The sequence below is a fragment of the Trachemys scripta genome, chromosome 1, assembly GCF_013100865.1.
Source record: "Trachemys scripta elegans isolate TJP31775 chromosome 1, CAS_Tse_1.0, whole genome shotgun sequence".
NCBI lineage: Eukaryota > Metazoa > Chordata > Testudines > Emydidae > Trachemys > Trachemys scripta.
The window spans coordinates 319,439,719-319,454,519 of NC_048298.1; the positions used below are offsets into that span (position 1 = coordinate 319,439,719).

General features: G+C 40.3%; 1 protein-coding gene and 5 non-coding genes across 19 annotated transcripts in view; all 6 read left to right on the forward strand.

The window, feature by feature from the left end:
- The window catches only part of TAF1D (TATA-box binding protein associated factor, RNA polymerase I subunit D), a 28,258-nt gene extending 15,724 nt beyond the window's left edge, over positions 1-12,534 (forward strand). For 3 of the 14 annotated variants that reach the window (XM_034758963.1, XM_034758960.1, XM_034758965.1), the window contains 6 exons: positions 976-1,033; positions 2,190-2,276; positions 3,432-3,498; positions 4,651-4,792; positions 7,615-7,708; positions 12,308-12,534. The gene's annotated coding sequence lies outside the window, so the exon portion shown is untranslated. Of the gene's footprint in view, positions 1-975; positions 1,034-2,082; positions 2,277-3,431; positions 3,499-4,650; positions 4,793-7,614; positions 7,709-7,950; positions 9,058-9,333; positions 9,449-12,307 lie in introns of those variants that run through there. The other 11 variants (XM_034758962.1, XM_034758961.1, XM_034758970.1 and 8 more) reach the window with 10 other exon arrangements.
- Positions 1,653-1,725, forward strand: LOC117871454. Its single transcript, XR_004644250.1, has one exon. It is a non-coding gene; the product is annotated as a small nucleolar RNA Z40 (small nucleolar RNA).
- Positions 3,231-3,362, forward strand: LOC117871403. Its single transcript, XR_004644212.1, has one exon. It is a non-coding gene; the product is annotated as a small nucleolar RNA SNORA18 (small nucleolar RNA).
- On the forward strand, positions 4,412-4,552 carry LOC117871458. The gene has a single exon (XR_004644252.1). It is a non-coding gene; the product is annotated as a small nucleolar RNA SNORA8 (small nucleolar RNA).
- On the forward strand, positions 7,059-7,179 carry LOC117871462. The gene has a single exon (XR_004644256.1). It is a non-coding gene; the product is annotated as a small nucleolar RNA SNORA32 (small nucleolar RNA).
- On the forward strand, positions 7,759-7,889 carry LOC117871460. Its single transcript, XR_004644254.1, has one exon. It is a non-coding gene; the product is annotated as a small nucleolar RNA SNORA25 (small nucleolar RNA).
- Positions 12,535-14,801: the final 2,267 nt, after the last annotated feature.

Here is a 14,801-nt window from a genome sequence, read left to right on the forward strand (position 1 = left end):
CCCATTTGGTTGAAACTGGGAGTGGAGTCGTGGTGCGTCCTGGAGGTTTTATAGCATGTTGAGGGGGCCTCAAAGAAAGGTTGAGAACCCCTGCCCTGGGCAGCAAAACAAGATCTGTGATTTAGATGTGGTTTAACCATATACTTTCTATAAGAAATCCAGTTAGGTACAGGTTAGGGATGTAAAACCCAGTTAACCAATAACTATTCAACTCCACCCAGGATCCCAGCTGCTGTCCCCCGCACCTTTAGTTCCCTGATTAAACATTTAACTGGGTAACCAATAGAATTTTAATCTGTTACATGGTTATTGGGTTTTAAATGTTGTTTACATCCTAGTGCAGGTTACTATCTAGATACATATGGTGCAGCGTGTATTTTTGTCAGAGAAATTGAAGATGGGGATTACAAGACCACTTGTCTCTTTATATCACTTTCTTGGAAGTTGGGCTTTTCATACTTATGGCCATTTATCTTTTATTGTGGAGTCCTGTTGGAGGATTTAAAGGTTTGTTAGCAAGGTTTGGTTCTATAGCAAACAGCAGGGGGGTCCCATACCTTCAAAAGACTCGATAACAATGTATTTTGCAGGTTACTGTAGCCAGTTTTGTTCCAGGATACTAGGAAGACAGGGTGGGTGAGGTAATCTTTTATGGGACCAACTTGGCTGTTGGTGAAAGACCAGCTTTTGAGTTTACACAAGACCTGAACAAGAGAGCTCCATATAAGCTGAAAAGCTTGTCTTTTCCAACAGAAGTTGGTCACCCATGTTGTCTCTTTAAATACTTAATGTCAGCATTTGAACTGTAGTTTGGAAGTAATGAAAATGGAAAATTGTGACCCACATCCTGCCCAATACAAATTGAGTAATAAAACTACTTCTATAACAATTCCAGGGAAGAGGTAAATTTAAACTGTAGAGGCCACTTAACTGACATTGAGTATAACAAACTGAATTCTCTCCCTTTGTTTTCAGGCAGTCCAAATAACTGTGGAACACTTGATCACCAATCGTATTTTCTTCTAGTGTCTTGGTAAGAAATTCTGGTGTGACTCCTTGAATGAATTTTGTGGTATCCTAAGTATCCGAGGGGTAGCCGTGTTAGTCTGGATCTGTAAAAAGCGACAATCCTGTGGCACCTTGTAGATTAACAGACATATTGGAGCATAAGCTTTCGTGGGTGAATACGCATGCGTCTGACAAAGTGGGTATTCACCCACAAAAGCTTATGCTCCAATACATCTGTTAGCCTATAAGGTGCCACAGGACTTTGTTGTGGTATCCTAAAAGTGCTATAAACTTCCTGGTTAAAGGGCGTTGCATGCCTCATTAACACAAAATTGATTTGCATGCTGTAGGATTGGATTATATCAAGGTGTGCAGAACCAGTAGAATCTGCGCTGTTTGTTGGAAAGCAAAAGGCTTCATAGTGAGGATTATCTACAGACCTGTATTCCTCTAGTTTGCTGTTTTGAAGAGCCATATAAAACTCAGTCCTATTAAACTTGCCATCAGATTTTTTTGGTACAGGAAGAATTAGAGCTTTATTTTCATTTAACTGGCATCTGTTTTTATACTAGAAGAAATAAGTGGAGATGTTTCATAAATAGTAAACATTTATTCTGCTCCAGAATATAGAGGATGTTGTGAGGAAATGTTATGATGATTGGCAAAATGTTCAACTGCTCTGAAGAGAGTGAATGATGACAGCCTTTCTGAACGCTTGGGTTATGTGGCTTTTGTCTATCGTGCTCTAGTTCAGGTACACACTTGCCATTTAATGGTTTAAGCTTACCTTAGTGTCAGATATGCATCCGAAGAAGTGGGCTGTAGTCCACAAAAGCTTATGCTCTAATAAATTTGTTAGTCTCTAAGGTGCCACAAGTACTCCTGTTTGCAGACTAAAGGGAAAATCTGTTAGAATCAGGACTACCATGTTTGTCTATTGCCACTGCTCTGTGTATACAGCAAGTGGTTTTTTGTTTGTTTGGTTTTTTTTTAAACTTTACCTTCTGGGTTCTAGTGTTTAGCTCTCCAGAAGTAGGGTTGTGGCCAGTAGTTGCATGGGTGATTTTTTTTCAGGAAGAACACAGGTGCTTCAGGAATTGTATGGTGGTACAACCCCATTGTTAAAAATTGGTGCTGCTTGTGTTGGTGTTTTTGTGTTGCTGTAAACTGACCTCTTTCAGGTGGAGCACATGTTTAAAAAGCAAGGCAAGTGAAGTGATTACAAAGAAGCTTTGTCAACCAGAAATTAGGAGATGCCTGTTCATGAGGTAGGAAATTCTACCTTTTTATTAAAAATTCAGTGTCTGGTGGCTTTTGGTTTTAAGTAAGAACTTTTCTATCAAATGTATTCAATTTGAGAAGCATTTCAGTCTTGGTAAATAATTTAATTGTAAATATAGAATGAACACCTAGTTTTATCAGTTATCTCTGCACATAAGTGGAAGGATTTTTTAACTTCACTGGCATCTCCAATGGACATATACAAAAATATCCAGCTAAATATTAACATACAGAACTACACTTCCCCCTGAAAACTTAATTGCTATTTTTACAAATAAAACCTGAGATGGCTAACTGAAGAAATAGGAGGGAAATTTTTTTGCCTTTTTCAGTCATTTTGTGCAATTGATAGTAGTTTGTGTATAGTCAGTTTCCCTGTCCAGATTAATAATCTGGCTAAAACTAAATCACTGGCCATTACAATCAAGCAGTCTCCAGTTCTAGATTATAACCGGTTCAGTATTAACCTGTCTGGATGGGACATAGAGCAGATGGCAGCTGTTAAATATTTGGGCAGCATCATAGACTGTACTGAAGGATCCTCAAAAGCTGTGGACATGTGTATAGCAGAAGCTAGTGCTGCTGTAGTTTTTGGGCCCTTCAGCAGCCTGTGAGGATGCTGAGATATCAGATTTTCTAAGCTTCTGATTTATACAACCACAGTTATATCTGCTCTGGCAGTGAAATGGATTGAGGAAAGCTGAACACCAGATTGACCCTGTTGATTCTCGTAGTTGTCGTCTGATGAAGACTTCATATCAAATGGCAGGACAAGATCAGAAATCCATTATAAATCATGGAAAAAGCAGGCCTTTACCTCTTCAGTAGGTGTTCCTGTTTGAAGTTATTGTTTAGGCTAGTTGATGCTGACAAAGTCCTATATTGGTAATTACAGAAGCTGTAAGATCTCATCCCTGTATTTCATATTACAGTACCACATAACTGAGGTCTATCCCGATGGAGCCTCTCCTGTAGGTTCATGTCGTTGGAAATACCTCATAGAGCAAACTTGTGGTTTCGCTTTACCCATTGAACTATTTGTTAGCTCTGTGGGATAAAACTGCAAGACAGATTTTAATTGTGTGTGTAACTATTTAACTCCTTCTGGATGGACACTGAGCAATATATTTTCTGTCCTGTAGGCACTAGCTTAGTTAACACTCAACATGGACTGAATCTTGTCACAAAAGGAAATGGGCAAATTGCTGGGTAAGATTTAGTGAGTGACTTGCACTGTGCTTTGACTTCTCATTGTAATTAACTTGTTGAATCACATTGTTTAAGCTGAAGGGTGACAAACTAAAACTAGGATCTCGTTCTGTTTCTGCAGCTTCAGAAATTGTGAAATCAATCCTTCACCCAGCCTTTGCTGGAGAAACTACATTTTCTTTTTAACAGATTGTTTCTAACCTTCATGGTTGTCAAGACCTGACTGTGTATAAACAGATATATGTCAGTAGACAGTTTTGAAACAATAGCTTTAAGGTGTGAATCTCACTCATTTTGCTGGGCTGCTAATGCTGAAATCCAAATGAAAGTAAAGCAACATTAATGGATTTAGTAAACTTTAGCAGAATTTGTGTATCCCAAACTGAACTCTCCATGGCTGGGCCAAGTCACCTGTCCCTTCTCCAGTTGCCAAACTCCCATCTTCTGAAGTGCTGTAAGCACTCAGAACAAAAATGTACAACACATTGAAAACAGGGTGGAGGCAGCATAAAATCAGTGTCAAATAACAGATGTATTTTCATTAAATAAAAAATGAAATTGCTGCAGAAATTCCAATTCACTGTGCTGCAGTGTTGAAGAATCCAGGGATCTTGCCACAGAATCACTGAAGATTAGTGTCTTGTCTAAAACTAGCTAAATGTTCCGTTTTAAAAAATGCATTAACTGGAGTACAAATCTCTATTAGAATTCTAGAAACTGAGTTTTACTAGCTTCATTAAATAAGGACTCCCCTTACGCTTCTGGTTACTTCACAGCTTGCAAAATGGAATTTTGCTCTGAGTTTATTACTGTTAGATCATTTAACTTCTAATTCAACACTTACAGAAATGTAACTTTAAAATGGGCTGATACTTCAGGATGGTGGAAGCTGTTACAAACACTTTTTTAACTGTGCACTGCAAGGTATCTGCATCCAACAGTGTTCTTCTGATGGGATGCTCAAAAACCAGTGCTACAGTAATTCAGCATTTGGCATCGTTGGTTTTCATGCTGCTGTGTGCTTGTTAAACCTGGTATTTCTGTTGACACATCTTCAATCCATAAAGACTGAAGTTTATCCATATAGTATGTCTGCCATTGACCAGCTGTAGAAGACTATCTGAGTTGCACTCACTCCTTTATTCTTTTTAGAGGGACTTCACTACACTACTAGACAGATCAGATTTCATTATGATGAAAGAATTGTTTGGAAGACCATATCATGACACCAACTTGTTTGACAGGTAATATACTTACAACAGCTGAAACATTTATTCATCTTTCAATTTGGAAGGTATGTGACATTGTACTACATAATGATTTATGGAAATATGCTTATGAGTGTAAATATAATGTAACTGGAATATGCTTTATGCAAGATCTCTTGTAAAGTATCATTACAAGGCTTATAATCTACTGAGTGTGTTCATCCTATTTGTATGTATGTATCATTCTTGGATCTAAAACTAGAAATATGAAGCATAACTCTGAGGTCCTATTGTAATTATGCAAAGTGTGGGCCATTAATGGTGGATTAGAATCTTGAGGGCTCCCGTTGACCAGGACAGTTGGTTGTAAATGGTTGGTTTGTTTATCTGCAGGCCTTCCTGTGTACTTTCAGAAGAATGAGGGTCTTACAGCAGGAGTCTCAAATTCAAATGACCATGAGGGCCACATGAGGACTAGTACATTGGCCAAGGGCTGCATTACTGACACCTCCCCCTGCCACCCTTGGTCCCGCCCCCCACTCCACCCCTTCCATGAGGCCCTGCCCCCATTCCAACCCCTTCCCTGAAATCCCCACCCCAACTCTGCCTCCTTCCTGCCCCCAGGGAGGGCAGGAGGGGTGAGGGGTATGGTGGGGGCTCAGGGCAGGGAGTTGGGGTGTGGGGATCAGGGGTGTGTGGGGTACAGCAGGGGGTTGGGCTGCAGGGGATCTCGGGGGGATGGGCTCCGGCCCGACACACACCAGGGGCAGGGCCGGCCGCCTGCCTGCCTGTCCCCGCACCACTCTGGTAAGTGGCTGGAACCTGGGGGAGGAGGGGCACAGGGGTCTGTGTTGCTGTTGCTTCAGGCAGCACCCCCAGCAGCTCCCATTGGCGTGCAATGAGGAACTGCGGCCAATGGGAGCTGCTGGGGGTGCTGCCTGAAGCAACAGCAACACAGAGCCCTGTTTTTTATCTATCTTCTCCCCCCCCCCCCTGTCCCCTGTATTCTGGCTGCTTCCCAGAGCGGCAGGGGGCAGGGCAGGCAGGGAGCCTGCCCTTCCCCTGGTGCATGTCGGGCTGGAGCCGCTCTAGGTAAAGGCTGTGGGGAGGGCTGGGGGGGCCCACGAGGAGTTCGCAGGCTGCAGAAAACAACCCTGTGGGCCACATGTTTGAGACCCCTGTCTTACAGCGATATGATCATGTCACCTGAACTGGAACCCATCTTAAATCTGGTACTTTTCCATTTACAAGGAGGGGTGGGGGCCCAGAGGTACCACCTAAGCTGGAACTAATAGACTGTACTGGGGAAAGGATTGGGCCCAGACTAGGAAGGATTCTAGACTGGGAAAAGCTTATTGGAACATCTCTAAGGGTGAGATTTACCTGTATTCAGTTTCTTAATGTATTAGGCTTAGACTTGCATGTTTTGCTCTATTTTGCTTGGTAACTTACTTAGTTCTTTCTGTTATTACTTGGAACCACTTAAAAGTGTGTTTAAGTATAAAAAGTAAGTAAGACCTGGGGGAGCAAACAGCTGTGCATATTTCTCTCAGTGTTATAGAGGGCAGACAATTTGAGTTTACCCTGTATAAGCTTTATACCAAGTAAACTGGATTTATTTGGGGTTTGGATCCCATTGGGAGCTGGGTGCTGGAGAGGAGTACTTGCTGAGCGGTTTTCAGTTAAGTCTGCAGCTCTGGAGGTGTGGTTCAGAACCTGGGTCTGTGTTGCAGCAAGTTAGCGTATCTGGCTCAAGACCAGTTTCTGGAGCCCCAAGCTGGCAGGGAAAAGGGGCTCAGAGGTAATCTCAGCATGTCAGGTGACAGTCCCAAGGGGGTCTCTGTGACTGAACCTGTCACAGTATATAATTACAGTATGAAATAATTCAAAATACAATTGAGATTTTGAGAACATCTGATATGCTGAAACTGCAGCAGACAGTACTAGAATAAAGTAGAAACACTGCTGAAGTGTGGTCTAAACCTCAAAGACAACCTCATTTTGAATTGTGATAACACTTTTGACTTGGGCAAAATAATCACTTAATTTTGAATTGTGACCCATATCTGAAATCAGGATAATTCTTACATATGTACCTTGTGTGGGTGTTGATTTAGTGCCTCAAACAGTTTTGAAGGTAAAAAGTAACCTGAAGTTCCAGGCTGTGTGAAGCTAAAACTGATGTCTACTATGAGGTATAAGCACTAGTAATGCTTTAGGACAACTGTTTTGATACACAGCTTGGCTCAGCTTAATTTTTAGAGCTTTAAGTTGCCATCTGCATCATATAACAACTCTGGCCTTTTCCACTAAAGTTTTTAGTGTTCAAGTATTACTTAAAACCCCAATCAATGGTCATTACCAAGGATACTAGGAAATACCATTTCTGGTGTGCTGTGGACATGACCATAAAGTAACTCCATTAGATTTTGGCATTGCTACTTTAGTAGCACTAAATCTGTTGGAAACAAGTAATGTAAGGGATCAAAGAGAGCACTCTTTCATGTCACCATGTCTGTTTTTGCTTAAATCCTCACTGAGAACCTTTTTACATAAGTTTGTTCTGTTCAGTATAGCCAGATTTCAGCTAAAGCTGTCTAAAAATTAAGAATAGTAACTATGGAAGAATTAGCACTTTGTACATTCTTTATCAGGATTATAGGCAAAAATCTGACTGTATGGAATATTTCTAATAAAGATCTGATTTGATTTCGTTTGAAGCTCCTCAGATGGTTCACTGAAGAGCAATTTATCACAGGACTCCTACATTTAAACATAACTAAAGAAAACTGATATTAGCTAAACTGTCTCTGAATAGAGTTCTTTTCCTGGCTTGTCTTCAGGCAACTCACCTTGGTAATTTATCGCTTGATACTAACCAAATCTGACTCTCACTTTAACCCCTTAGTGTCCATTGCTAACAAATCACTGACCGCAAATCCCAAACGAAGACCAGGAACAAACATGGATATGGAAAAGACCTTTCTAGCTGTATTGCAAAGGTAAGGATGCCGGTTAGCAATTCTGATAAGCAACAGCAGCCACTTACTAAAGGTCATTTCAAAGAGGGTTTGCATGGCTGAAACCAGCAGCTCTTAACGCGATGACCTAATATTGAAATCCTCTGCAGGATGCCATGAGCACTTAGTGTGCTATGTGGCCTATTTCTGAGGAGATAGACATAGTGCAGCTAGGCTCTTCAAGTGTAAGAGAAAGGGATGTCATTAAACTCTCCAAATTACAGATCCAGTGTCACTGTGCCAATTCATGGGAAAACTTACACTGGCTTCAGAATTTAGGTTACATTTTTAAGTTCTTCAACCAAGCTTCTGACCTCAGAACTGGAAGAAATGGTTTAAACGAATATTTAATGTATGATGGAAAGCGGCTTGATGCAGAGTCCCATACTTTGTGTCACTTCAGTCAGTCTGGCCCTAAGTATTGGCATTTAAAACATAACAATTGTAACAATTTCTAAGCCCTTTTGTCTTTGGGAGATTTCCTCTTGCTAGTTGAGGACCAACGCTAGACCCAAAAAAAGGTGGTGTATGGAACCAAAAAACCTTGGAAGTTTACTTGTATTACCTTACCTTCACATACTTCACTTCCAACAGCCATCCATTCATAAATGGCTGATCAACCAAAAGCCAGCTCTAGGTAACAAAACCATATACTTTTAATGAAGCAAAAGCAGACTTGCAGATGAGGGTGAAGTTTGAACCAAACCCAGGGAATGTTCATTTTTAATCCACTAGTCACTGATTGTGGGAACCTCAGATGTGTAGCACTATGGAGGTAGCGTCCATAGGCTGGGGAAGGGATAGAGCATACCATCTTGTAACTTGACTAACCCTACCTCCAACATAGGAGCTGTAGTGTGACTTTTTTTGTTTTTGCTGAGGAAGCTGTATCCAGGATGCAGATTGAGCCATCCTTTCTTCAAGAAGGGAGAAGATAAGGGGGTGAGGTCAAGAGGGGAAAACTCCAGAACCATGTCCTCAAATATAATAGCAAGGAAAGGTCAGCTATGTAAAGCTGCAATATCAGAATTAACCTTGTTAAATAGCAGCCACTCAGGCTCATAATATCCCCTTATTCATTCTTCAGACATCACTACCTGTGATTTGGTCAACTTCTAAATCAGAGCTAGTCAATATTTGGATTTGGCCTGCCTGCTTTTGAATGGACCCCAAAATATTTTTATTTACTTACTAGGGCTGTTGATTTAATCGCAGTTAACTCATGTGATTAACTCAAATTAATAGTGATTAATCAGTTTGAAATTTATTAACATGCAATTAAATTAGTATTCTATTTATATATTTTGGATGTTTTTCTACATTTTCAAATATATTGTATTTTGTGTTCTAATTGAAATCAGTGTCACCAGAATGTGAGAACAGGCATTTTCATGGCATTTTTGCAGCTGGCATTGCAAGGTATTTACATGCCAGATATGCTAAAACATTCGTATGCCCCTTTGGCCACCATTCCAGAGGACATGCTTCCAGGCCGATGACACTCATTTTAAAAAAAAGCATTAATTAAATTTGACTGAATTCCTTTGGAGAATGTTATGTCCCCTGTTCTATTTTACCCTCATTCTGTCATATATTTCATGTTATAGAAGTCTCGGATGATGACCCAGCACATGTTGCTCATTTTAAGAACACTTTCACTGCAGATTTGACAAAACGCAAAGAAGGTACCAATGTGAGATTTCTAAAGATAACTACAGCACTGGACCCAAGGTTTAAAAATCTGAAGTGCCTTCCAAAATCTGAGGGACAAGGTGTGGAGCATACTTGCAAAAGTCTTAAAAGAGCAACACTCCAAGGCAGAAACTACAGAACCCAAACCATCAAAAAAGAACCTTCTGCTGGTGGCATCTGACTCAGATAATGAAAATGAACGTGCGTCAGTCTGCACTGCTTTGGACTGTTATCGAGCAGAACCCATCAACATGGATACATGTCCCTTGGAATGGTGGCTGAAGCATGAAGGGATATAGGAATCTTTAGCGCATCTAGTATGTAAATATCTTGCGATGCCAGCTACAACCGTGTCATGCAAATGCCTGTTCTTGCTTTCAGGTGACATTGTAAATAAGAAGCAGGCAGCATTATCTCCAGCAGATGTAAACAAACTTGTTTCTCTGAGCGATTGGCTGAACAAGAAGTAGGACTGAGTGGACTTGTAGGCTTGAAAATTCTACATTGTTTTGTTTTTGAATGCAGTTATTTTTGTACATCATTCTACATTTGTTTCTTTCATGATAGATTGCACTACAGTACTTGTATGAGATGAATTGAAATACTATTTGTTTTTTACAGTACAAATACTTGTAATCAAAAATAGTGAGCACTATATATACACTTTGCATTCTGTAATTGTAATTGAAATCAATATATTTGAAAATGTAGAAAAGATCCAAAAATATTTAAATAAATGGTATTCTATTGTTTAACAGTGCAATTAATTTTTTAGTTGCTTGACAGCCCTATTACTTATTATCCCTATAGGTTTTTATTTTCTCTGGAGTGTGGGCCTTGACTATTCCTTGATCAAGAAATTTGGACCTTGACAAAATACTGCCCTTGTTTACAGCACAGTGCATGTGCGTTAAAACATGTTGGAAAGAATTGTTACACCAACACCCACTTGTACTGGTAGATTATGCATACGCTGCACAATTGTATGTTGAAAACCTGCGTTTCATTCAGGCACTCATACATGAACCTTTGTGATAAAATGGCAGCCTGGTGCTTTACTTGCTTACTGTCATACTTGCTGGTGCTGCTGTCACTGCAACCACCGATGCACCACTTAAAGTAGGGTCACAGTTTTTTTCCAGGTTTGGCATCAGTTGGGGATCTCAAATTCCCACCTATTACAGGACAGAATGCTTTCTTTTTGGGGTGGGTGGGGGGGAGATTTAAAGGGGAAAAATTAGCAGTTGCAAACTGTCTTGATATTCCTGGTGCTAGCAGTGCTTTCTTCCTTTTGAGAGCACTGTATCTTTTTGTTTGCAGTAGTAAATTTGATTGTTTTGTTTTTACCTTTTAACTCAACACATTATATGCTACATTAAGAGTACTTGATGTCATATGTGGGTGTCTTTTAGGGTCAATGCACCCACTTAAATTCCCATGCAATGTTCTTGCTAAGAGTATCAGGGTAGCTGTTAGTCTGTATACACAAACTAATCCAGTTGCACTTTAAAGACTGACATTTATTTGGGCATAAGCTTTCGTGGGTAAAAAAAATCACTTCAGATGCATGGAGTGAAAGTTACAGATGCAGGCATGACACATGAAGAGAAGGGAGTTACCTCACAAGTGGGAAAACCGGTGTTGACCGGGCCAATTCAATCAGTTAATGCCTTTATGAGCATCTCACATGTTGAAACTGCTTAATAGATGCCTTCAGGGTTCTGGAGTGGTAGCTGTTAGTCTGCATCAGCAAAAACAATGGGGAGTCCTTGTGGCACCTTAAAGACTAAGGTGCCACAAGGACTCATTTTCTTTTTTTAATTCAGGGTTCTGGTTTATAACAGAAGCAGCTGGTGTTCTTGACACACATGCCATGGGACCTAGTATACAGTGAGCCTTGGACACACCTGGCACTTGACCCAGAATCTCCAACTTTTTCCTGATCAATTTCCTCTCCAACCTTAAATTCAGTTTATGGGTGCACTTCTTACATCAGTGAACTGCCACAAAGTATTGGTTTTTATTTCAGTTTTGATCATTTTTAGGTATCAGTGGGGTGACAGTACCAACTAGTAACTGAATTTTTGAATACCACTAGGGAGGCCCTTGTTAAACACAAGGACTTAATAAAAATTACTTATGCAATGTACATAACAATGTATGTGTTGTGCTTACCATTTGCTGATGTATTCCAGTAATTTCTGGTTGAAAGCTGATGTCTTAACCAGTGCCTCATTACAACACTGTTGGCATAAACAAAGCTGGTACTCAGTACCATTGGACTGTTTCTTTGCCAATGCAATACTTAACAGTACTGTTTTTTAAGTTACAGATACTATATCAGTTAATGCTCAGATTGTCAGTCAGGGGCCACGATTTAACTTTGTAAGGGCTGCATGTTTCACATTCCTGTGAAACTTTTAAAAAAAAAAAAATTGGATTTTATGTATTCAAGAAAATGTCTTTTCATTTTTCATGTTTGACACCATTGTTAGTGGGAGAAAGGGCTTTCAAATGATACCCAACTTGTCTGGTTTCTGATGACTTATGACTATTTCCACCAACCACTGGTGCTGGAAGGGCAGTGAGTCTCTGCTGCAACACTGCAGAGGGTGACAGCATTTAAATTATGATTCTGTAAGACATGGGAATCAAATGCCTCCCTTATCTCTTTATCATTAACTAGCTCATGGAATTATGCATGCTCCCAGACTAATATAAACAGTATAATGCTTATTTTAGGAAGTGGTATGGCCATGTTACCATAATGTTTTCTTGCATGGTTAAATATCTATTAATAGTGGACAAGACTAATTGTGTACACTGATTTTAATCACCAGAAGTTCAGCAATGTTACCTGAATATATGCTTAATTTTTTTTTTTTTTAGGTCAGTGAGACACCCCCTAAGCTGTGGACAATTTAAAGTGTTGAGTTTGCATTGCTTCACTGGATGCTTCTGTAGTAAACTTGATTATTGAATCCTTTAGCCTAAACTTGTCACATGTATTTTTAAAAATCTGTTGTGGAGGATTTAATGGAATGAGTCAACTTCAAATCAACAGGAAACTTCAGGGTGAACTGCTACATTGGCTTCATGATTGACTCAATTGTATACAGAAGGTATTTTCCAGGGCTTCTAGAAGTTATTTGAGAACTTTGACAGTCATTCAATAAATCCATACTATGTACAAAGTCTAGTTTTTTTTATAATCTGCTATATGCACTGAAATGACTCCTCTAAAGTGATCAAGTACGTGACTTATTTGTTACCACCTTTTACTATTGGTCTAGTATTGAATTAAAGAACTAAAGTTGATTTGAGTCTGTAGGTAGTGGCTGGCAAGGGTGGAATTCTGTCAAGCATTAACTTGCTTAGCTGGGGGAAGAGTAGTGTGGATTATAGTTTGAACTAGACCAGCTACATTCTCCATAAAAAGTTTAGTTTTTTACTCTATACCTTGTTTTGAATCCCACATTGCAACTTGTCAAAGGGGATGTTTAGTAGCTTGAAAATAGAGGCTGCATGATCATGTTTCCCTTTTACTCACTGGTTTTCTCCAATCAAGACATGTGTTCCAAGTCCAGGGGCAGCTCTAGGCACCAGCAAAGCAAGCAGCTGCTTGGGGCAGCAGGGATCCAGCCTGGGAGCTGTAGTTCCTTAGTTAGCTCCCTGCCTATAGAGCCAGCCCTGGAGCAGGGAAAGAACTAAATTTCCCAGCATTCCCTTGGCCACTATCAACAGGAAAGGGAGGGAGTATGGTAGCTAAAACCTCATGCTGCAGCTTGCTGTGAGTGGAGAGCTCACTGCTAGAACAGGGTGGCACTATGATGGGGAATAAGTATGCCCAAGGAATAGGCAGCTTTGGCCCAGATATCCCCTTCAAAAGACATCCCCAGACTGGATTAAGGATACTTATATGACCTCACCTTGAAGCCCCCAAAGAAAGAATTGGGTGGACCAAATGGACAGTCCCCCTCTCTATCTGAAGCCTAGCAAGGGAGGGAGGTGGCTCCCCATAGAATTTAAAATGGGGAGGGAGGCTCTACAGGACCTCAGCAGCTTTAGATACAGTACCAGGCATGTAGGAAGATTTCCACTTCTGAGCCATGGAAGCAGAAATTGACTTCCTTTCCAGATTTAGCAATATTCAGAAAGGGAATCTAGCATCTACCAGCCAGATTTGAACACCTCAAAATTCAGGAGTGCTCAAGCTCAATTTGGGCAGCTGTTACTTCATTTCTCCCAAATCAAATACATGGATCCACAGCTATAGGAAAAAGTAGGATAAAATTGACCAAGAAATGCTTCCCAGTGGTTTTTAGGACTGGAAGTGCTATTTTCAACAGCCATTGCCTTATTTGTTTAAAAGGAAGACCATGATACTGCATTGGCAAATTCCCCATAGAAAGAGTGGAACAAAAATAATAAAGGCACCTCAACTTTTCCTCATTTATGGAGGACAGTCTTACATGCATCCAGCTATCCTCCAATCATACAAGCTGAAAATTGTTCCACTTTACTGCAGTTCTGTAACCATATGGGAACCAATCCTGTCTGTATTCTCTGCAAATCCAAAATTCCTGCTGAATAACCCACCCTAGGAGCAAGTTACCAGTGACCCAGGGCTAGGGCAGGAGGAGGGTGCAGCCAAAATTTTTTTTGCTTGGGGTGGCAAAAAACCTAGAGCTGGCCCTGTCCAAGTCACCCTTCTGGAACTATCATATAATCCAGGGGTTCTCAAACTGGGGGTTGGGGTTATTACATGACAGGGTCCTGAGCTGTTAGCCTCCACCCCAAACCCTGCTTTTCCTCCAGCAGCTATAAGGGTGTTAAATATATATATGAAAATGTGGTTTTTATAAGGGGTCATATACAGAGGCTTGCTATGGGAACAGGCACCACTACAAGTTTGAGAACCACTGCTATAATCCCATATGAATATCTTTCTCCCCTGCTCAAAAACAATTTAAGTTTTTCATGTTGGTTCATAACTATTTGAAGTGGTGTCTAAATTCAGCTCTAATATACTTAAGCACAGCTGATATTCCCTTGCCCATAAACTTCACCTAATATCAAGTACTACTTACCTTCAAAATGTTAATGCATTTAAGAAAAGGTATCTCTTTAAAACCAAGAACATCCAAATGGGTCATCTACTCCAACCTGTCTAGTAGAAGATATTGGTTTTCGCCCACTTATGCCTATACTGAACCAATAGCTTGTTTGGCTGAAGCATATCTTCCTGAAAAGCACTGTCCTGACTTCAATAGCTCAAGATGATAGTTTGCTTGAGCATCTACAGCCAGGGTCTCAAACTCAAATCCTCCCAGCAGGCCAATAGTGTCACTGAAGATGGTGTTCAGAAAAAAACCATTTATAT